At 50.5% G+C, this 21,618-nt stretch overlaps 1 protein-coding gene across 3 annotated transcripts in view; it reads left to right on the forward strand.

Annotated features, from left to right (window-relative positions):
• The window catches only part of TRAF5 (TNF receptor associated factor 5), a 46,593-nt gene that overhangs the window by 2,896 nt on the left and 22,079 nt on the right, over positions 1-21,618 (forward strand). For 2 of the 3 annotated variants that reach the window (XM_045877165.3, XM_045877167.3), the window contains exon 2: positions 10,683-10,777. The exons of the other annotated variant lie outside the window; for it this stretch is intronic. The gene's annotated coding sequence lies outside the window, so the exon portion shown is untranslated. The remainder of the gene's footprint in view (positions 1-10,682; positions 10,778-21,618) is intronic. 3 annotated transcript variants of the gene reach the window in all.

Raw genomic sequence — 21,618 nt, forward strand, 5'->3', positions numbered from 1 at the left:
GGGACCTTCCAGGACCCCAGCCCAAGTCTTTGGGCTCTACGTCCCGTGCTCTTCAGTTACTTCAGCTAGAGGAAGTCAGGATTCTGGGTTGGAGGAGCAGGAGGGAACCAGAAAGGCATTCATTAAAGGCTGCCTGACACCTTCAGCGCTGATCCGGGGTCTTCTAGAGCTAATTGACCGAGGGAAGGGGGGAGCAGTGGCAGACCCAATCTCTCAAGAGCTTTTTCTGCCCAGATGGTGGCTTTTACTGAGGCTCCTCTGGGGCAGGAGTCATCACTGAAGCAGAGCTGTGTGGGTGTCTGTGTGTGTGTGTGTGTGTGTGTGTGTGTGTGTTGGGGGAAAGAACAGGTCACAGGGGCAGAAGTGATCCCCAGGGTTGGAGGGTTCCTGCCACGGCTGAGGCCAGGGTTAGGCTCCACTGAGTTTGTTGCTTGGCCCAGAGAAAAGCTTTATTTGGAAGGTCAGACAGCTGTGGATCCATGTGGCCCCCGGCAGGCCCTGTCTTGTGAGGAAGTGGGCTAGAGGACCAGAGAGGAAATAAAAGTGAAAATACTCATCAGTCCTGACAGAAAAATTCAAAATCCATTTGCAGCGACAGTGATGAGTCTGCATATTGTTATTAGGAGGCAGATGGTGGTGCATGCTAAGATCAGGTGGCAGCGAGGGCAGGGGATGTCTGCATGTACCTGCAGGGTCTGTGGACCCCGCGTTGAATCACGGAGCCCCGGGGAGCGCCCCTCCCCAGGGGGTGTGAGCAGGGAAGGGGGACCCATCTCACTTTCAGCAGCTCCCCATGCCTCATGGCTGGACACGCGCTCCACAGGCTTCTCTGCTCACCAGTTCAGAACATCCCTGGGATTTCCCCCATGGTCTATTTTCTCTCAGGGAAAAGTTACTCTCCTGACCCACGGGAGAACACCTTCTCCACCTTACACCCCTGATTCAGCGCTTTCCTCCCTCTGACAGGTTACCTCCACTGTTCCCTGACCACTGACTCCTTCCTCTACCCCACTAGCTCAGCCTCTGTTAAACAGGAAAACCCCATGTTTCTGCATCCCCTCTTCTCTCCCTTTCACTGAGAAGCTTCTGGAAAGAGCAGTGAGCACTTGCACTTACGCTGTATTCCTCACTCAGTGCCATGCACCTGCCCTGCTGCTCAGATTGCGCGAGGGTTTCTGGGGCCTGGTAATCCTCAGTCGCCAGCCTGCTCTGCAGCTGTTGCCCATCTCCTTGGAGGGTGCCCCACTGTCCCCACTGACGCTCCCTTCCTTGACCTCAAGCTTCTCATCCTCCTCCTGCCCTGCAAGTCTGGTATGAAGCCCAGGCTTTGTCCTCAGGCTGGCCCTCTATCCCCAGCGCTCCTCTCCCTAGAGCCCTCCTGACCTCCCAAGGCTTAAACCAACACCCTTAAGGAAAGGATTCTGTCTCTCCCCCAGCTCTCTTCCCGGCCAGTTTGATTTGTGACACACAAAACCTTCACCATGATATTTCAGGAGCCCCTTAGACACCTGACCCAAGTCATCTGAAGACAAGGAAGTTCTGAGTTCTCCCTAACCCGTGCAGACACCACGGTTCTCCCACCATAACATCTGGCCTGTCTCCTCCAGCCGGTTCTGGGCACCATGGCTGCTACTTGAGTTCCCATCCAGGCGACCTCTTTCCTGGACTACCTTAATTGTGCATTCACGTGCTGCCCTGCCCTCCTCCCGTTTCCCCTCCTGCCAGCTGCAGAGGGGCCGCATAGGGGAAATAGTGTGGACTTTTCAGAAGCTGGGAGGTCTGGGTCCGAATCTGAATTTATGGCTTGCTGATTGTAGTTGTATGATCTGGGCAAGTTGCCCAACTTCCAGGAACCTCAGTGCTTCCACGGAGATAGTAATGTCGCTCACTTGAGGTTAGTGGAAGGATTAATGGGCCAATATGTACCCAGAACCTGGTGTCTGGTGGGTACTCAGTAAAGTTGGTTTTCTTCTTCCATGCGTGTGATAGCAGTAGGGAGTTGTGGGGTCTCTGGGGAGGCGCAAAATGTGTGTCTAGCCTAAAGGCATTCAAATTTAAGTTAAAAACAGACAAACAAAAGAACTGCCAAGTGCTGGGGCAGACCATCATTTATACTAGCCTGGTGCTGTCACTTTGCAATCTCTACACCAGGCAGACCTCAGTCTTGGGGGCGGGGTGGGGGGGCAGGTGAGCTGGGACAGGGCAGGGCATGGCGGGGAGAAGCTGGGACAAGCCCTTGGCAGGCAGAGGGCAGACAGCAGCAGATAAGGGAGGCCCAGCCCCCGGGAGTAGGTTTCAGGGGCAGGATTCCAGTCTTTAGAATAATCTGTGGGCAGAGCAGCTGCCGCTTTGGAGGGAAAAGAGTGCTGGGTAGGGAGGTGAATCAGGCACCCAGCAGAAGAGATAGGAAGGATTTGGAAAGCAAAATACAGGCACTGGCCTGATTACCAGGAGCAGAGCCATTCCTTTAGTGGGATCCAGCTATGCCACCAGAGCAGGATGTGGAGTGAAGCTGGCTGGGTGCAAAGCTGCCAGCCAGAGCCCTTTCCGTGCTCCCCTACCGGGCGGGGGTGGGATGGGGGTAGCTTGGAATAGCCAGGCTGCGTGCTGAGCCCTCTGGTAGAGGGGCCCTCGATGCTGGAGGGTGGAGGCAAGCGGGTGGAGTAAGCCAAACAGTCACGAAAGTCCCTCTTTTGCCTTCATGACATTAAGATTCTGAGGAAGAGGCTGGGCCTCTTAGGTAGATAGGGCCATCTCAGATACCTATGATACAACCTGGGAAAATGGACGTTGCTTCCCTGGGTTAAAGGCAAATAAGTTAACATAAAGTGAAGGCTTCCATGCTAAGGAGTTGCAGAATAAAAGAAGTGATTCGACAGTTGGGTGGGGTTATTCCAGGAATCCCTCCTGAGGAGTGAGGAGAAGTGGACAGGAGGGATGGGAGGGATATTGGACTGTGGGCAGAGGCATTTCAAAGGGACAAAGGAGGGAGTGAATAGCTGCCCTTCATGGATGGGAAGTAGATTATTCTGGAGCAGACTGACTTCCTCACATTGAGGTTGTTTATTTGAAAAGCCAATAATTTGGGATGTTTCTTCAACTGCTCGGTGGCACTTCTGGAGACCTTTCTGAGAAATGTCCGATGCTGTGGATGTTAGCTGTGGACAGCCAGACACTAAATTCTTTAATCCTTCCTTGGCAGTAATTCCATATGTGTGACTTCAAGTGGTTCACTTCACTGATGCTGGATCGTTCCAACAAGTGCGACTTCTCTAGCGCTCATCTCTTCCACCTGCAGGCGTGATGCTTGATTCTTTCGATGTCAGCTCTGCTTGGCTATGTCAAACCGTCTGACTTGTCTGTTTCCAACTTTGTTCACATCATTTCTTCTGCCTTGAATGCCTCCTGTTTTAATCGACTAATTCATGCCCCTCACCCTTTTCAAAGAAAACTCAACGTCATCTCTTGTTAGGAATGCTTCCCCAAGACCATAACCAGGTTCCATGATATTCTCTGAGGACTCACAGGATTCAGCATATAGTCATACAGCTACAATTTGTTACAGTGGAAGGATATAAAGCAAAATCAGCAAAGGAAAAAGGCACACGGGGCGAAGTCCGGAGGAAGCCAGGCACAAGCTCCAAGAGTCCTCCCCACCAGAGACGTCACAGAGGGTCATGTAATTCCTCCAGCAATGAATTGTGACAATGTGTGAAATGTTGTCTACCAGGAAAGCTCATTAGAGACTCAGTGTCCAGGGTTTGTATTGAGGACTTGTCCTGTAGGCATCCTCTGCCTAACTTAAACCAAAATTCCAGACCTCCCGAAGAAAAACAGGTACTCAACAATTGTTTGCAACATTGTTTGCAACAATTGTTTGCAAAAACAGTTTGGGCACAGTGCACCACCTGAATCAGTTAGGAGAACCTGCCATAAATCCACCCTCCAAGAGGTTAACCAAGGGCCATCCTTGGAAGCAGAACTTTCTAAGGATGGCAGTCTCAGGCCTGCTATGTTACCTCTTTTCTGCATGGCTTCCCTGCATAATTTCACCCATCCGTGCCTAGCTGTGATTATGCTGGGAGAAAATCACTCTAGTTAGAAGCCAGGAGACCTAGGACCAGCCCAGCATGGCCACCTACCGCTGGTGACCTTTTGAACCCCTAGACTCCATTTTCTTCCCTCATTTGGAAGAGGGCAATTGTAATTCTTTTTTATTTATTTATTTATTTATTTATTTATTTATTTATTTATTTATTTATTTATTTCAGAGAGAGAGAATGAGAGAGAGCACATGAGAGGGGGGAGGGGCAGAGGGAGAAGCAGACTCTCTGCCGAGCAGGGAGCCGGATGCGGGACTTGATCCTGGGACTCCAGGATCATGACCTGAGCCGAAGGCAGTCGCTTAACCAACTGAGCCACCCAGGCGCCCCAATTGTAATTCTTTGTAGGCCTCAAGGGTGACTGTGAGGACCAAAGACATGACATAGTGGGTACTCCATCTGTCCCTCTTGGTTGAGCTCCTACCTTGTGTCGGGCGCTGAGGGAAGCGTGGTGTAGTGGCTTTGAGAGGAGACCAGCCTGAGATTAAGGCAGCACTTACCACCCGTGGCCCCTCGAATACGTTTCTATAATCCCAATCGGTAGAATGGGAACGCGAATAATAAGACTAGTACCCATACCTCATTGGGTTGCTGTGCAAAGTGGGAACAACCCATGTAAGTTTCTAGCACATTGTAGGCGCCCAAAGCGGTAGCTCTTCATTCACTCAGCTATCTGAGCGTTTGCTCTGCCAGCACCCGGAAAAGACCCGGCCCCAGCCCTGCCTTCTGTTTGCTGGTGCAGATTCATATTGAACTGATAATTACATAAAAAAACGAATTGCAATCACAGTCTGTGCTATGAAGGAGAAGCACAGTGTGATGAATAGCATACGAGGAGGAAGAGGGGACCGAACCTGGCCGAGGAGGCTTGTGAAGGCTTAGCTGAGTATGAGATGCTTCAGCTGGGCCTCAGGGGGCGTTTGGCTCAGTGAGAGGGAGGCGAGGGCGGACAGGCTGTTTCCGGCAGAGACCGCGGCTTGAGCAGAGGGAGAGGGAGAGCAGCGGGGTGAAGGCCCTGCCGGGGGGGGGGGGGGGCGGGGGGGGGCGGGGGGGGCGGGGGCAGGCAGGTTTGCCGTGGGTGTGAAGAATGACAGGGAGGCCAGGGAGGATGGAGAATGGGGGGGGGGAAGGGGGCTCCCAGATGACACTGGGGATGTGGGCAGGACCGCTGCAGCATGTGTTAGGGCTTGGGGACATTAAGAGGATTGGGAGGCCGTAAAAGGATTGTGTGAGTGACGCAGCTTGGTGTTTTCAGAAGCTCAGTTAGGCTCTGTGTGAAAAATGCTCTGGAGGAGCGAGTGGGTGAGGGAGACTAGTTGTAGGAGGCTGTGCGGTGGGCCCAGCTGACAGGGGTGGAGGCTTGAATCAGGGTGTTGGTTGTGAGGGTGGTGGAGAGAAGGAGATGGAACGCACCCATCAGGTACACTCAGGGGGCCTCTGTGACTGATAGGATGGGGAGGGGGAGGGAAGGCATTGGCCGGATGATGCCAAGGAACATAAAGAGTGGGTCTTCACCACAAGGGAGCTCTGGAGAGAGAGCAACTTGGGAGAGGGGATGTGTTGGCTTTGGAGTGCCTGCAAGACAGTCAGAAGGAGGCACTGCATAGGCAGCCTGGATGTGTCTAGATGCAGAGGAAGTCCAGGGTGGGGGGAGAGAGACGGTTGGGAGCTGTTAGTTCATACATTGTCTCTGGTGTTGGGCAGTGTGGTTTCAGGGAATCGGAAGGGAGAGTGTGTGTTTGGAGGAGGGCTTGGGGGGCAACAATGTCAGACATTGCTGAGAAGCCAGGTAAGATGAAGACTGAAAACGGACCATTGGCATTAGTGACCCAGCCGTCGCTGCTTTGGGTGGCTTGGTGAGGATGTGAGCCCGGCTGGAGTGGGCTGAGGATTGGATTGAAGAGAGGCCAGTGGAGACGATCACTCCACTGGGCGAGGGTGAGGGTGAATGAAGAAGTTTGGCTGTGAAGGAAGGAGAGAGCTCGAACTTTTGAGAAATAGGGGCGTGTGGATTTTTAGTGTTGCTTTGCTCTCTGGAGAGACCTGTGTGAGCGCTGATGGAAGGAGCCAGCTGACCGGGAGAAGTTGGCGATGAAGAAGGTGGGGTGGGAGACAATGGATGTCAAGTCCAGTCCCCCCCCCCGCCCCGAGAAGGCAGGAGTTCAGGACAGGGGAAGAGGTGGCCTAATTCAGAGGTCACCTCTAACACGCCCTGGGAGGGAGAGGGCAGAGCAGCGCCCCCCACCCCGCCCCCTGCAGGGAGACACGCAGGACTGATGTCAGGAAGTGGAGGTCGTTCTGGTCTGAAGACTTCTATTTTTTTCTGTGCAGTAGGAAGTGAAGTTTCTGGGTGAGAGGGGGCCAGGCCCCGGGCGTGTGGAGGGGCGTGGTCAAGGTTTGTGGAGAAGAGAAAGGTTTGAAATAGATACTGAAAACAAGAGAATGAGCTGAAAAGGAAAACCTGGCCTCAAACTCTGTTACCTGTCCGCGTGATGAAGCCTCCAGAAAAGCAACCCTGGCAAATGTGTCAGCTCTCTAGCATCTTGTGAGGCACCTGGGTGAGGGCCCCAAATACGCTGATTGACTGAAAAGTTGGCCTGTCTACCTTTAAAAATCCTTCTCGGCATCTTCCTCTCCTTCCCCGGTACCTGGCTCCCCCTGTGACACGTCCCCAGGGGCTAGTTCACTTTCGTAGGGGTAAGGAGTGGGGCTCAAACTCAGCTTTTCCAGCCCCATCTGGCTGGACCCTCCCCTCCTGACCCTGACTCTTCCTCCCCAAGTCAGCCAGCGTTATTAGCCAGCTTTGCCCCGTCTAGCTGGAACTGGTGGCATCTCAGGACCTAGAAAGGGTTGAGATGAGAAGGTTTAGGCACTGGGCAACAGGATGGGCGGGAAATGAAGCTTTTGGTAAGGGAGCCGTTCAGTATCAGCTACTCTCCGTCAGTATCTATGGTGTACCTATCACATGCACTGTCCAGCGTCAGGGCCTCGGTAAACAAAAGAAACGCCTCTGCCCCCGCGGAGCTTGTTTTCTGGCTGGGGAAGTTCGGGGGTAAAGAAGGAAACCTATAGGGTGCCTGATGGTGGTGAGCGCTTTGGAGAAAAATGCCTCAGGGGAGGGGGTGTGGCGTCAGGGAGGTGGTGTTTCCACGTGGGGCAGTTGGTGAAGGCCTCCCTTGTGAGGTAGCGTTTGAGCGGATACCTGAAGTGTGGGAACAAGCCATTCTGGCATCAGGGGGACAGACAGCAAGGAAAGGCTCTCGCACTGGTTAAGAAGGAGCGAGGCCAGTGTGGCTGGAATGTGTGCACAGGAGGAGAGTGCTAGAAAATGAGGAGAGGCCAGATGGTGCAGGACACGAAGAACACTGGCTGTAACCCTGAGAGATGGGGCCACTGGAGCTGAGGAGTGGAATATCTGACTTCTGTTTTTGAACAGATGGCTCTGGCTTCTGGGGTGTGACTGAGCTCTACGGGGAAGGGCAGAGGCAGGAGGCCCGCTAAGAGATTAATGCTGTTTCCAGTGGGAGAGGATGCTGACTTAGAGCAGAGTAGCTGTGCTGAAAGTAGGGAGCAGCAGTTTGAGATGTTTGAAAGAAGATCTGGGAGGATCTGTGTTGTGGGGTGCAGAGTGAGAAGAGCCAAGGGTGACTCCAAAGTTTTGGCCCAAGCGGTAGGGTGATTGGTGGCGCCATTTTCCTGAGGTGGAGGAAGGCCGTGGGAGGAGCAGGTTGGGTGGGGTTGGCTGTGTTACTACCGAGGTGTCTGGTGAACGAACAGGGAGGTGTGGACCAGGCACTTGGAATGAGGAGAGGTCTAGATTGAGGATAGAAATTGGGGTGCTGTCAGCTTCGGATGGCCTCTATGGCAGGAGCCAAGATGAGCTCACAAGGAAAACGAGTCTGGAGAGAAGAGAAAGGTCCAGCACCAGCCTGGGTCCTCTGAGCGATGGGGCAATGAGGAGCGGCTAGTGGGGAGGAAGAGGAATGGTCTAGGAGCTGGCCCAATGGTCCAGGTCTGTGTGTCTCACGTGGTAATCCACTATGGAATCTAGCCCAGAAGCTTGCTTAACAAGCAGACTTCTAGCTACTACTGAGAGATCCCAATTCGGAAGTACGTTATAGGGTAGGCTAAGATATTGCTACACGTAGGCTCCCCAAACAGAGGTCTGTTTCTCTGGGGGAAGGTGTCCAAGCCAGCATCTTTATCATGCTCTAGGGCACACTCTTAGGGCATTTGGTTGTTGTACTTCATATGTAGGCATGGTCCCCACCTGGACTCAGCTGTCTGGGGGATGGGAACTGTCTGGTAACTTGGGGTCCTCCCCCACTGCAGAATGAGGCAGTGGGAGCTGTGAGTTCATACATTGTCTCTGGTGTTGGGCAGTGTGGTTTCAGGGAATCGGAAGGGAGAGTGTGTGTTTGGAGGAGGGCTTGGGGGACAACAATGTCAGACATTGCTGAGAAGCCAGGTAAGATGAAGACTGAAAACGGACCATTGGCATTAGTGACCCAGCCGTCGCTGCTTTGGGTGGCTTGGTGAGGATGTGAGCCCGGCTGGAGTGGGCTGAGGATTGGATTGAAGAGAGGCCAGTGGAGACGATCACTCCACTGGGCGAGGGTGAGTGCCTCACAGCAGGCACTGAATAAATGCTGACTAGGGGTGAAGGATGGACATGCGTGGATATTAAGTGCTTATTTATACGTCAGGCACTGTGTGCTGGTAATTTACATGAACGAACACATTTAATCCTAACCCCAAGCCTTAGAGGCAGGTACTATTATTGTCCTATTTTCTAGATGAGGAAGAGATGACGCAGGTAAGTGGATGCAGAAGGACGTGAACCCTGCGGTCTGATTCCAGAGCTGGTCTCTAGGCTGCTTCTCACCCAGACCTCCGTCTCGGTGTCGGGTGAAATGTGGTGCATTTCCCTGTAGCCATGACACAGAGCAAAGAGCACTGGACTTGGAGTCAGGAAGCCTAGAGTGCTGTTCTGCTCCGCCACGTGTTAGCTGTGCGATCTGCAGCAAGTTGCTTGAGAGCTCGGGCCCCGAGTACGTCCTCCATCAGAAGGCTGACGATGGCAATATTGCCACAGGGTTGGTGTGAGGACTGCGTGTGATGCCGTGTGTAAGCCTACAAACTCCTAAGGACTAGTGTGTGTGAGTGGTAGTGTTAACATTATTATCTCAAGAGAGCAAACCGTGGAACCCCTAAGATGACCCAAAAAAGTTGCCAGAGGGGTAGAGATCACAGGAAACCCAAACAGGCCTTGTTTCCCCCAAAACAGTTCCTCTGTACACTTTTTTATTTACTGATGTTTCGGCATGAGATTTGGTTTGATGAGTGTCACTGTTTTTTAAAAGCTGTGATATCCTTGGCTCGCTGATCCCTTAAGCCCTTGTAGAGTTGACTGGCTCAGTTGTTGGGGGGAAAGTCATTCTTTCAAATTCTTTCTCTTCCTCTTGCCCCCCCGCCCCACCCCGGGCTCCCTTCCTTCTCTCGCTCTTCTGCTGTCCTGATCCCAAGAACCCGACGTCCAGGGTTGTGTGAGGGGCTAGAGCGTTCTGTGAGTACGACTCAAGGATGCCCACCCATGTGTGCACTGGGCATCTGGGGTACACCTGGAGTAGCAGACCTCAGGAAGCTTCTAGGTTATACTGCCCCAGTACAGGGCTGAGATGAGAGGGCCACCCCTGGTCCCATCCGCTTTCTCCCTGGGCCCGGGCCAGAGCTGGTCAGGACGGGATTGCTCCGTCTGCCCCTTGCAGAACATTGACTCCTGCCCCAGCTCCAGCCTCTCCCGGCTCTGAGGCAGTGGGCAGTGTGTCACTCACCTTTGGAGATGTGACCTGGCCCAGAGGCAGCTGTGCATGAGCTCGTGTGAGAGATGAGGCACGGCTAGAATGATGTTGGCCTTTAGTAGCTAAAAGTTGCCAAAAGGTCAAGCCAAGGTCTCTGAATCCACCTCGGCATGTCTGTTGTGTATCCTATGTAGGGAGGTCTCAGGGCTCTCCCCTTTCCCCAGAGCATCCGTGGGCCATGGAGGGTGGGGCTGGGCAAGGCTTCTGATTCCAAGCCCGATCTCAACCTCTCAGCCATTGTCTCTTGGCTGCATCTCCACATTGCCACATGGCTCTGCTGGCCGGGCCCCTGGACTCTCCTTCTCCCCGTGTATGTGAGAAGATAGGATGGTTGGGAAGGGAGAGGGCGAGAAAACCGTAAGGCTCAGATGACGCCCCAGGACGTGAGGAAGGAGGGACCCCCACCCACATTTGGAAAGAAGTCCAGTTGGGATGTGGCGGCCTTTCCCGTGAGGAGAGGTGGGAGTTTGGCAAGAATGAGGGACAGAGGCTGACCTAATCTCAGGGGAGTCCCGCAGGGAGCCCCGCAGAAGTGTGGTCAGGGCTGGGAGAAGGCCACACAGCACAGCGTCCCCAGGGCCAAGGGATCAGGGGGTTTCAAGGAGGAAGTGCCAAATGCCACATAAAGGGCAACAGGGCTACAGTTTAGGACAGACTGGTGAGTCTGATTGTATGATTACAGTTTAGGTCATCGAACTAATATAATATGCTTTTCCAGACTACCTAGGCCACCCCCCTTCGCCCATCCAACACCCAGAGGATTCGGGCCCCCCGGCTTGTTCAGGGGCAGGGTACGGAGAACTGGGAGAGCAGGTAAGCTGCAGGGAGGTGCCCATGGGGTCCTAGGAGGGACACAGGTCTGCAGGCCCTGCTCCGGGTGGGGGGGGGTGGGAAGTGGCCGGTGCGGGAGCTGCTGGGCCGGAGCCCACTGCCCACTGCCCGTGACGGGATGGGGGTGGGGGTGCGGGTGGGGGTGTGAGGAATCCGGGCCCACCGTGCTGCATTGTTGTTTCCCCATCAGTGTCTGCGTGTGGTAGGTCCTCAGCAAAGGAGTGATTTACAAAAAGTGACTGAATGAGTGAACCTTTAGTGGAAGATAGTAAAGTGTAACCATGAATTCAGAATAATGCATTGGGTGAAGTGAGGAGGAGAATGTGTTTGGAGGAGGAGACAGAGAAATGAGAAAGGCGGCTCTGGTTAGAGGAAGAGTGATTAGCTTAGCGAAGGGTCCCCGATAAGGGGGAGCAGCGCCTTGTCTTGGGGAGGGGCTGGTATCTGGGGAAATCATGGAAGTAGGTCCAACTTAATGCATAGGTGTGAAGATGAGTCGGCGAGGTGCCGTGCCCACCCACAGGGGTGTGGTGTGACTCGAGCCTTAATGGGGGTGCTGACTGTAGGGGAGGGCACAGTGGGTGGGCTCTCAGGACTCAACTCTGTGATCAGAACTGCCACTCATCACTATCACTTCTGGGCCCGGACAAGGGGATGGGGGGTAGGAATATAGGGATGCAGAAAAAGCAAAGTGCATGCACAGCAAACCGGTGAGTGAGGGAACACACACAAGCATGAAAAGAACATAGGAAGGAAAGGGGAATATTTAGGCAAGTCGCACTGGGGTGGGGGTGGGAGCCCGAGGTCATTGTCTCCTGCGTGAAGGGGTGTCTTCAGGAAAAGAGACCACGCTTTCTCCCTATGGTCGCAAGTGCCTCCTGACTTCCCTCCCTTTGCCTTCATTCTTCCCCAGGTCAGGGAACAGCACCACCTCCACCCAGGTGTTGAGGCCCAATCCTGGCATCAGCTTCCCATCCTCCCTGCCTCCCAGCCTCATATTCAGTCACTGGACTGCCCCATTTCCCTGTCACCACCATGGTCCAGGTCTGCGCTCTCTCCCCGACTGCTGCAGTGTCTGCACTCTATCAGCCTCCTGACTGCTCTCCCCCCGCCCCCGGCCCTCATAGCCCCTTGTCCGTGCGGCATCCGGAGTGGTCTTTGCAGGCTCCAAAGCAGACACTGCCATTAGTTCCTTAAAATACTCATGCTGCTTCCCGTTGCTTTGTTCTTAGAACAGACCCGGACTCCTTCCTGTGGGCGCCCAGGCCCATGTGACCTGGCTCCTTCCCCGGCTCCTGCTGTTCTTCCCCTTGTCCCTGACGGTAGGCAACACGGGCCTCCTCTCTGCTTCTCAAACACAGCAAGGCCTTTCCCAGAACCGAGCGTTAGCCTTGCTGCCCCTCTGCCTGCTGTGTCCATCCTACTGTCCTCACATCCTTCCCTGGCTGTTCAAGTATCACCTCCTCCATGAGGCCTTCCTGTCTACAGTGGCTGCTTCTGTTTCTTATTTCAACATCCTGTTTATTTCCTTCAGACGACTTATCACAGTTTGTAACTGCCTCCTTTGTCGCTACTCCCTTGTCTCCTCCATTAGGTTGTAAGCCCCACAGGGGGAGGCTTGGACCCTGTCTCTCTTGTTCTTCCCTGGCCCCCGGAGCCTGATAGAGTGCCCCACATGTCAGACAGTCAGGTTATCCTCAGAGTGGGGGACATTGATGGAGGGGCTCTGAGGCAAATGCTTAATCAGAATCAGAATCATAGCCCTCCTAGCAATTCCTGTGTACCACCATCATAAGCTCTTCATGCATACTGGGGTCAGCAGACTTCTTCTGTAAAGAACCAGATGGTAAATATTTTAGGCTTTTTAGGCACAACTGTTCAACTCAGCTGTGGTAGGAAAACAACAACAATAACAACCAGCCAACCATAGATGATATGCGAACAAATGAACATGGCTGTGTTTTGATAAAACTTTATTTACAAAAACAAGTGGTGGGCTGGCTGCCCCTTGATGTATGGTATTAACTTATTTAATCTTCAAAGATTCTCTGAGGTAACTACTATTATCATTATCACTGTTTTTTTTTTTAAAGATTTTATTTATTTATTTGAGACAGAGAGAATGAGATACAGAGAGCATGAGAGGGAAGAGGGTCAGAGGGAGAAGCAGACTCCCTGCCGAGCAGGGAGCCCAATGTGGGACTCGATCCAGGGACTCCAGGATCATGACCTGAGCCGAAGGCAGTTGCTCAACCAACTGAGCCACCCAGGCGCCCTCATTATCACTGTTTTATAGATGAAGAAACTGAGAAGGGTAGAGACTAAGTAACTTGCCTGAGATCATACAGCTATTCAGGAATAGAATCAGGATCTGTGCCCAGGCAGGTTGACTCCAGAGTCCAGAGTGGTGGCCAGCATCCCACACTGCCTCTTGGCAGGCTTTGGAGAAGCAGAGAGGAACCCCAGCACCTCCTTATCCCCTGAGGGCCTCCACTGTTTCCTGGCTATGAGAAATCTCCAAGTTTCCTCATTCAACAAACTGGGGATGCTAATGATGTATCCGTTATTGGGTTGCTGTCAGGATTAAAACGAGACTGTGCATGTAAATTAGCTGGCTCTGAGCCTAGACATAGCCTCACTGAGTGTAATCCTGACCCATATCCAATTCCAGCCCTTAGGTTCCATTCACATCTTTTCATATCGTCTCCTTGCTGTCTGTCTGCCTCATTCAGATGTGCCCTAGGTTGTCTTCGTGGCCCTCCTTCCAACAGCCCCCTTTCAAGAAGGCCTCACATTAATCCTAGAGTTCCTCTATTAGGCGAACATTGACTGAGTGCTCTGGGCCAGGCATGGTGCTGGCTCTGAGGATCTGCAGACCAATGAGGACAGCCCCTCCCTGAGGAGCTCGCCAAGGAGCTGACCCCACATGGCAGGGAAGACTGGGAAAGGGTTGGAGCTGAGTCTAATGGCCGAGAGACTGGAGTCAAAGCTTCCCAAAGAAGAAGCTTTTGTGTGGGAAGATCAGTAGTGTTCTATTTTTTTCCTCTTGGTCTTAAGTTCTGAGAGCCAATCTAATAGCATCACTTGGAGCCAGGTGGACTCGAGATGGGCTCTGAGACTTCCCCATAGGTGAGATTGATGTTGAGGGCACATGGGGGTGGGCACCCCAGGAGGGGTGCGGGGATGCTCTTCAGCCCTGGAACCCCCTTCTCTTCACCAGCAGTGCTTTTCTGCACTCCCAGGAAAATGGGGAACCAGGGGCTTCCTGACAGCTTGGAGAGAAATCACAGTTGTCTTCAAAGGAATTAAAATCTTACCCACATCATTCATCCCGTATCCAAGAAAACCTTCTCCTGGGAAAGTATAAGGAAAAGAAAAGAAAAAGAAAATACAGCCTTACCTCTGCCTCTGCAATGCCAAAGCCACCCATCCCGTGGATAGGCAGTGGGTCGTCGGTAGGCTGTTGTCACATATTATCTGGCTGTCGTGGGGTCACCTGGCCTGTGCATGGTCTCCCTCCCACGTTACGCCTGATGGAAAATGGCGTCATTACTTCTGCGTTTCTCCAAAGCCCTTCCTCTTTGTCTAACCTACATGGCTAAAGGTTAATGAAAATAAAACCAGTTTCTCCCAGAGTTCTCATAGTAGTCATATTGTTGTGTTAAAAGCTGTGGAAGTGGTAGAGAGGAAGAGAAGGTCAAGGTTTGGAGCAGAGGCCTAGCAGTTGTCTTGGGGGGTTTCGTCATCCAAGGAAAGATCTTTCTGGGCCATTGAAGACCGAGGCTTTGGTAACCACTTTAAATGCATCTCACTTCTCCCTCATGCCATGCGGATAACATACTAAATAAAGTGTCTTCTTCCTCTTCTGCTGTCTCCCCCACCTCCATCTCCTCCTCCTCCTCTTCTTCTTTTTTTTTTTTTTTTCACTTTCCTGGTAGTAACTGTTCTTCCTGGAAGAGCAGAATCTTAGAACTCAAGGGCCAGGTGACTGAGAGCAGGAACTGCCTGTCCTTCTAGCAGATGGGCACCGGGCTCTCTGAGCCAGGGAACAGATTCCAGAGTCTCCTTGGGTCATCGCATCTTGGGATTTGACATTTTAACTTTTCCTCATCACTAAGCACATCTCTCCTCCTTTAATTTCAGCCCAGGACCCTTTGTTGGCTCTCGGGTGGGTCTGGGGAAGAACATACTTGTACCTGCCCCCTGTTGCCAAATGCGAGCGTCAGTCATGGAGTTGGCTTCTTATGCTTCTGGCAAGGCCTCAGCGGAGCTGAGAAACAGGCAGTTTGCCTTCTAGAAGCCCATCCTGGGATTGGTAGCTTTCATTGGCCAGTGTGGGGTTGCCCCTCCATTGCCCACAGCTCAAGGACCATCCTGGGGCTCCTGGCCAGCCTTTGTGCCCCCTCCTTGTCATCCAGCCCTGTCAGTCCCACCTGTCAGAGAAAGCAGCCTCTCTTGACTCTGCAGCTCTCAGGACCCTCCCTTACAAAGTAGCCTTGGGGCAAGACTGTAAGCCTCTCAAACCCCTCCCAGACACCTCTGTACACTTACCAACAGCCCCTGGATCCTAGAAGTCACTAGCAGGAGGGATCTCGGACCTCGTAAGGGGTGGAGGGTCACACAAGGCTGAATGGCGGTTACTTTGGGGGAAGCAGCACCTGTTAAATCCCAAGTAAGGAGTAAACAGGGCTGCTCTGTAGCCCCAGGTGTGAGTGGGAAGGGCAGACTTCAGTATTGGCTTCAAGGAATTTTCCCATTGCTATCCCTCTGGGATGTCTTCTGTCTCCAGATCTTATTTTCCTGACATAGATCTAAACCTATTACGGCAAATGCCATCACTAAAATGACAACTGAATTATTTGTAAAGTAAAAAAAATTTTTTTAATGCCTTGGGCAATTTTAAAGCAATTATTGATTCCGCACAGGAAATGTGGCCATTCCTAGAAATCATATCATTTATTCTGGAAGAGATGTTGGATGTCAGCTTGTCTCACTCACCTCCACTCCCTTAAGGTTGTCCCTAAGGGACCCCAACCTCGAAAAGTCCCCTATCCACATCCTTGCTTCTCTCCTTCTCTCCTTCATCCTCTCCTCTATTGGTGCCATCAGTTAGTCAGTCTCCCAAACGAACCTGGGATTCATCCTCCACTGTCCTCTCTTTCAGCCCTTCCACGGAACCCATTTCTAAATCCTGCGTTTTACCTCAGAAATGCCTCAAAAACATGGCTTCTCTCTTCCTCTGCCTTAGATCAGGCCATTGTCGTCCATGTCTGTTGTATTAGCCTCTTCCCTAAACTCCGTGCTTAGGCCCGTCCTATATGTTTAGCATCCCTAAAATTTTCGAAACCACGAGGTACAATTTGGAATTCCTGGCTGTGGCATTCATTCAGGGCTCTTCGCGCGATGCTCCTCCCCTCTGTCTCCACACTCCCAGAGACCTTTTTAGTGGTTTCTGACAGGAATTTATTTAGTTACACAGGAATCAGCTTATGCAGGTGATGGCAAAGCTGGGAAGCCAAACAGAAGACTCAGGGTGAGACAACTCAGAGATGAGTTCTGGCGGAAGGCTTCCCACCCCCTCTAGAGCTTAGGAGCTGGGGACCACTCTTGGCCGGCCTAGCGGAAGCTAGTCCACAGAGACAGGGACCATCTGGTGGTGACAAAAGCCAGGGAGGAGACCCAATCACCGTGGGGATGCTGCCCAGCACCAAGGGATGGGAGAGAAATACTCTGGCTTCTCCCTTCTTCCCACCCTTCAGTCCCTTGCCAGTGTCTCTTATTGGCTGAACCTAGCCAGAAGACAGGGAGCCCAGAAAACAAGAGTTTGTGGGGGGTCAGCCTCACCCCACCTCGTGATGCAGATCAGGGCAGGAGAGCAGAGAGTGGCTCTGAGAACAAACAGGCAAATGACTGGTGTGTTCCCTTCATTCCACTTGAGCTATAGTTAATTATTAACCATCCCAGAATTATTTATGATATCCTCTGCAAAATTCTTATATCTCCTTCATCTAGAAAGGAGAAGGGATACCTTCTTCATGACCAGCTGAGATGTTTTCTTCTCTGTGAAATCAACAGACACCTCAGAAAGCGTTAGCTACTCCTCACCTGGGCTCAGACAGTTTTTTTGTGGTACTTGCCACCAGGGCATTATAATGCATCATTCTTGTGTCTGGTTGCCTCTGCTTGCCCTGGAGACCCTCCACAACAGATGTAATATCACAGAGCTCTGCACTCTTGGATCCAATCCAGGACATGTGCCTGCTGAGTCCATGCGGGGATGGACAAACGAGGGAGCTGTTGGGGGTGTCTTCAAGGTTGCATAGCTGGTGAGGGGCAGGGCAGGGATGGAGCCCAGGTCTCCAGCCCTGTGCCATTTTCACTCTGGAATTTCATCTGTAGTAACTAGTAACTCCCAAGAACCAGATCTTGAAAGCTCTGTAGGCATAGTTCCTGGATTTACGTCTTAGAAAGTATAAAATGATTGGGGCGCCTGGATGGCTCAGTCAGTTGAGCCTTTGACTCTTGGTTTTTGGCTCGGGTCATGATCTCAGGGTTGTAGGGCTGGGCTCCTCACTCTGCAGGGAGTCTGCTTGAGATTCTCTCTCTCCTTCTGCTGCCCCCCCAATCCCGCTCTCACGCTCTTTCTCTCTCTCAGAATAAATAAATCTTTAAAAAAGAAAACAAACCCACAAAGTATAAAATGATTTATAAAAACATTCCCAAGTTTTCCAAACCTTCATTAATCTAAACAAGATGTTTGGGATCCTATGAAAGGAGTATGGACAGACAGACAGACAAGGATCTGCCTTTCTTTTTTAAACCTGAGACTGAATTCTGCTAGATGTGTGTTTTTTATGGTAACTAAAACCTAAACTCTTGTTGCTTCAGAATGTTAGACTGTTCATTATGTGTTCCCCAAAAATGAATCAGAAGAAATTTGTAAGTAAAGAATTTAAATCCTGACATCCACAGATGTCCTTTGGAATGCCTAGAAAATTCTCAACGAAAAGAGGCAGCAGTTTATGAAGCTAAAAAATGATGTTTATAAGAAACTCAGTAAGAGTCCGTGGGGAGCATATTGTATGTGATTTTCTTTGTCCTTTTAGGTTTGAGTCAATAACTTTTCAGCAGGAGGACCACACTGTGCGTGCCATCACTTCCTGCCAGGCAGGAATAAGGCCCCGTTCACTGCAGTAGGGAGATATACAGGCTCTGACAGTAATTTCAATACTCTTTCTTTTCTTATTTGCAAGAACTGAACTCTTTTTACTCTTCCTGTTACATAAGCTATTATACCCAAAGGGGAAAGATTTTAATAAAATGGAACTCTTTTTTTTTTTTTTGAAGATTATTTATTTATTTATTTGACAGAAAGAGAGAGAGAGACAGCGAGAGAGGGAACACAAGCTGGGGGAGTGGGAGAGGGAGAAGCAGGCTTCCCGCGGAGCAGGGAGCCCGATGCGGGGCTCCATCCCAGGACCCTGGGATCATGACCTGAGCCGAAGGCAGACGCTTAACGACTGAGCCACCCAAGCGCCCCTAAAATGGAACTCTTATTTATTCCCACGAAATAGCTGCCTGGGAATGACAGTACTAGCTGGAAATTTTCAATTAATTAGAGAAATATGTTTATTAAATAAAGAAATAGCAGCCTTTATGGTCATATTATTGGGACTCTCTCATGTCCGTGAACACACTGAATTGATTCCATTTTAGGGGCCGGTCATGGGCCTGAAGAAACTTCAGAGGAAGGAGCCAGACCCTGCCCTGGGAGCTATCACGGTTCGTTTATATACAAGAACACTGTCCTGAAACATTGAAAGTGCATATTGTGTAGCAGAACATAAGTGCTTATTTAAAAATATATATGTATCTAATGAAATAAAAACTCAATTTCGTAAAAACGAATACTGGGCAAGACCACAGATGAGAGTGAACAAGGTCAGTAGGTGACTCGTGCATGCTGCCTACAGCTGGGCTAGACACAAAGGGAGGAGCAGGGAGGGAGGGGCATTGGGTCCTCAGGCCTCGGCGGGCCATGCAGCAGGAGCAAGGAGACCGTGAGGGTCACACGCATGCTGGGCTCCACCAGCACAAAGACTGACAAGGCCCGGTCCTGCCCAGCAGCCTGATAGGACAGTGGTTCCCAGAGTGTGCTTCATGAGCCCCAGGGGTGCTGGAGAAACTCTTTCCAGGAGAGCAGTTGATAGGCTCTTACTTAGTTCAGGTATGTTCAGGCACAGAAATTGGCAAATTGTACACGTTGGCCTCCCTGAAGCCCTTTCAGGGGATCTGCATGGGCAAGACTTTTCATACTACTACTAAGATATCGTTCGCCATTTTTACTCTCCTTTCCTGAGCATACAGTGGTGCTTTCTGAAAGCCACAGGAGGCGTGATACTGTAACACCCCGAATACAAGAGTATCACATAGGAGAACCCAGCTGTCTTCTGTTAAACCCAAACAGATGTGCAAAAATGTAAAACAATGCCTTCTCACTCATTTTTTCGGTTTGGAAAATGGCTATTTTTCACAAAAATGCTATTTATGTTACCATATAGTTGGCTTATTATTATCTTAAAGTAAATTAATAAAGAAATGTATTTTTTAAACTCAATTTTTTTAAAAAAGATCTATTTATTTGAGAGAGAGAGAGCACAAGTGGGAGGAGCAGAGGGAGAGAGAATCCCAAGTAGACTTTCTGCTGAGCGCAGAGCCCGACACAGGGCTCGATCTCACAACCCTGAGATCATGACCTAAACCAAAACCAAGAGTTGGACGTTTTTTATTTTTTTTAATTTTTAAAAAAATTTTTAAAGATTTTTGTTTGTTCATTTGAGAGAGACAGAGATAGCGAGAGAGAACACGAGTGGGGAGGAGAGGGAGAAGCAGGCTGCCTGCTGAGCAGGGAGCCTGATGCAGAACTCGAGCCCAGGACCCTGGGATCATGACCTGAGCCGAATGCAGTCGCTTAACCAACTGAGCCACCCAGGTGCCCGAGAGTCGGACGTTTAACCAACTGTGCCACCCAGGCACCCCTAAACTCCTCAGTGTTATCTCAAATTGGTAAATATTAATAGCTATAACCCACATAAACAACTCAGGGGGTCCTCAATTTTTTTGAGACTTTATTTTTTAGAGTGGTTTTGGATGCACAGCAAAGTTGAGCAGAAGGTACAGAGATTTCTCACAGACCCCCTGTCCCCTGCACAGCCTCCCCCACCATCAACATTCCCCACCAGAGAGGTACATCTGTCACAGTTGATGAACCTACGTTGTGTAGGGGAGGAAAAATACCTTCCCCTCTACTGAGGTCTTAGCTGAGACGTCTGTGATAAAAGACAGATTAGCAAGAGAAAAACAGGCAGAAGTTTATTAACATCTATAACTCATATATGCATGGGAGATACCCAGGGAAAAATGAGTAGCTCTCTCAGGTGGCTTGAATATCATCCTAAGAGGGAAAGGGGAGGGGGAAGTAGGCCTCTTAGGGGAGAACGAATGATTTTTAGGAGAGATAAATGGACCCTTAGAAGATTAGGTGGGATATGTGATAGTTTATGACCAAGTTTGTCTGGGTATCACCTAGTTTCTTCTCCTGTAATGAGCCACTCTTTCCTGGTTGATGAGACTCTTGGAGAGGTGGTTTATAATAATTGAGTTCCCTTTGGAAGATCTGTCTTTAGGCAGATAAGGTGTTGTTTTAGGACAAATGTATAATGACATGTATCTACTGTTATAGTATCATACCGAGTGTTTTCACTGCCCTAAAAATCCTCTCTGCACCTCTTATTCATCTTTCCCTACCTCCATCCTAACTCCTGGCAACCACCGATCTTTTTACTGTCTCCATAATTTTGCCTTTTCCAGAATGTCCTATAGTTGGAACTGTAGACTATGCAGGCTCTTCAGATTGGCTTCTTTCACTAAGTAATATGCATTTAAGATTCCTCCACATCTTTTCATGGCTCGATAGCTCATTTCTTAGTAGTACTGAAGAATATTCCATTGTCTGGATGTACCACAGTTTATCCATTCACCTACTGTTGGACATCTCGATTGCTTCTAAGTTTTGGCAGTTATGAATAAAGCTCCTATAAACATACATGTGCAGGGTTTTATGTGGACATAGGTTTCCACCTGCCATGGGTAAATACCAAGGAGGGATTCTTGGATGGTAAGACATGTTTAGTAAGAAACTGCCAGGCAGTCTTCCCAAGTGTCCCATTCCCACCCACAGTGAGTGAGGGTTCCTGTCCCTCCACATCCTCACCCATATTTGGGATCGTCAGGGGTGGGGATTTGGGCCATTCTAGTAGGTGAATAGTGGTATCTCATTTTATTTATATTTTCCTGACAACATATGATGTGGAACACCTTTTCATTTGCTTATTTGCCATCTCCCTATCTTCTCTGGTGAGGTATATTTTGGACAACAGTCCTTTTTCAGATGTGTCTTTTGAAACTATTTTCCCCCAGTCTGTGGCTTGTCTTCCCATTCTCTTGACAATGTCTTTCGCAGAGCAGCAATTTTAATGAAGTCCAGTTTACAAATTCTTTCTTTCATGGTTTGTGCCTTTGGTGTTGTCTCTAGAAAGTCAATGCCATACCCCAGGTCATCTAGATTTTCTCCCATGTTGTCTTCTGGGAGTTTAATAGCTTTGCGCTTTACATTTAGGTCTATGATTTTGAGTTAGTCTTTGTGAAGGGTGGAAAGTCTACGTCTAGATTCATCTTTTTTTTTTTTGCATGTGGATGTCCAGTTGTTCCGCACCACTCGTGAAAAACTGTTTTTGCTCCATTGTATTGCCTTTGCTTCTTTA

Source organism: Mirounga angustirostris, unplaced genomic scaffold, assembly GCF_029215605.1.
Source record: "Mirounga angustirostris isolate CCGP_5_RB_7025 unplaced genomic scaffold, mMirAng1.0.hap1 SCAF_6, whole genome shotgun sequence".
Classification (NCBI taxonomy): domain Eukaryota; kingdom Metazoa; phylum Chordata; class Mammalia; order Carnivora; family Phocidae; genus Mirounga; species Mirounga angustirostris.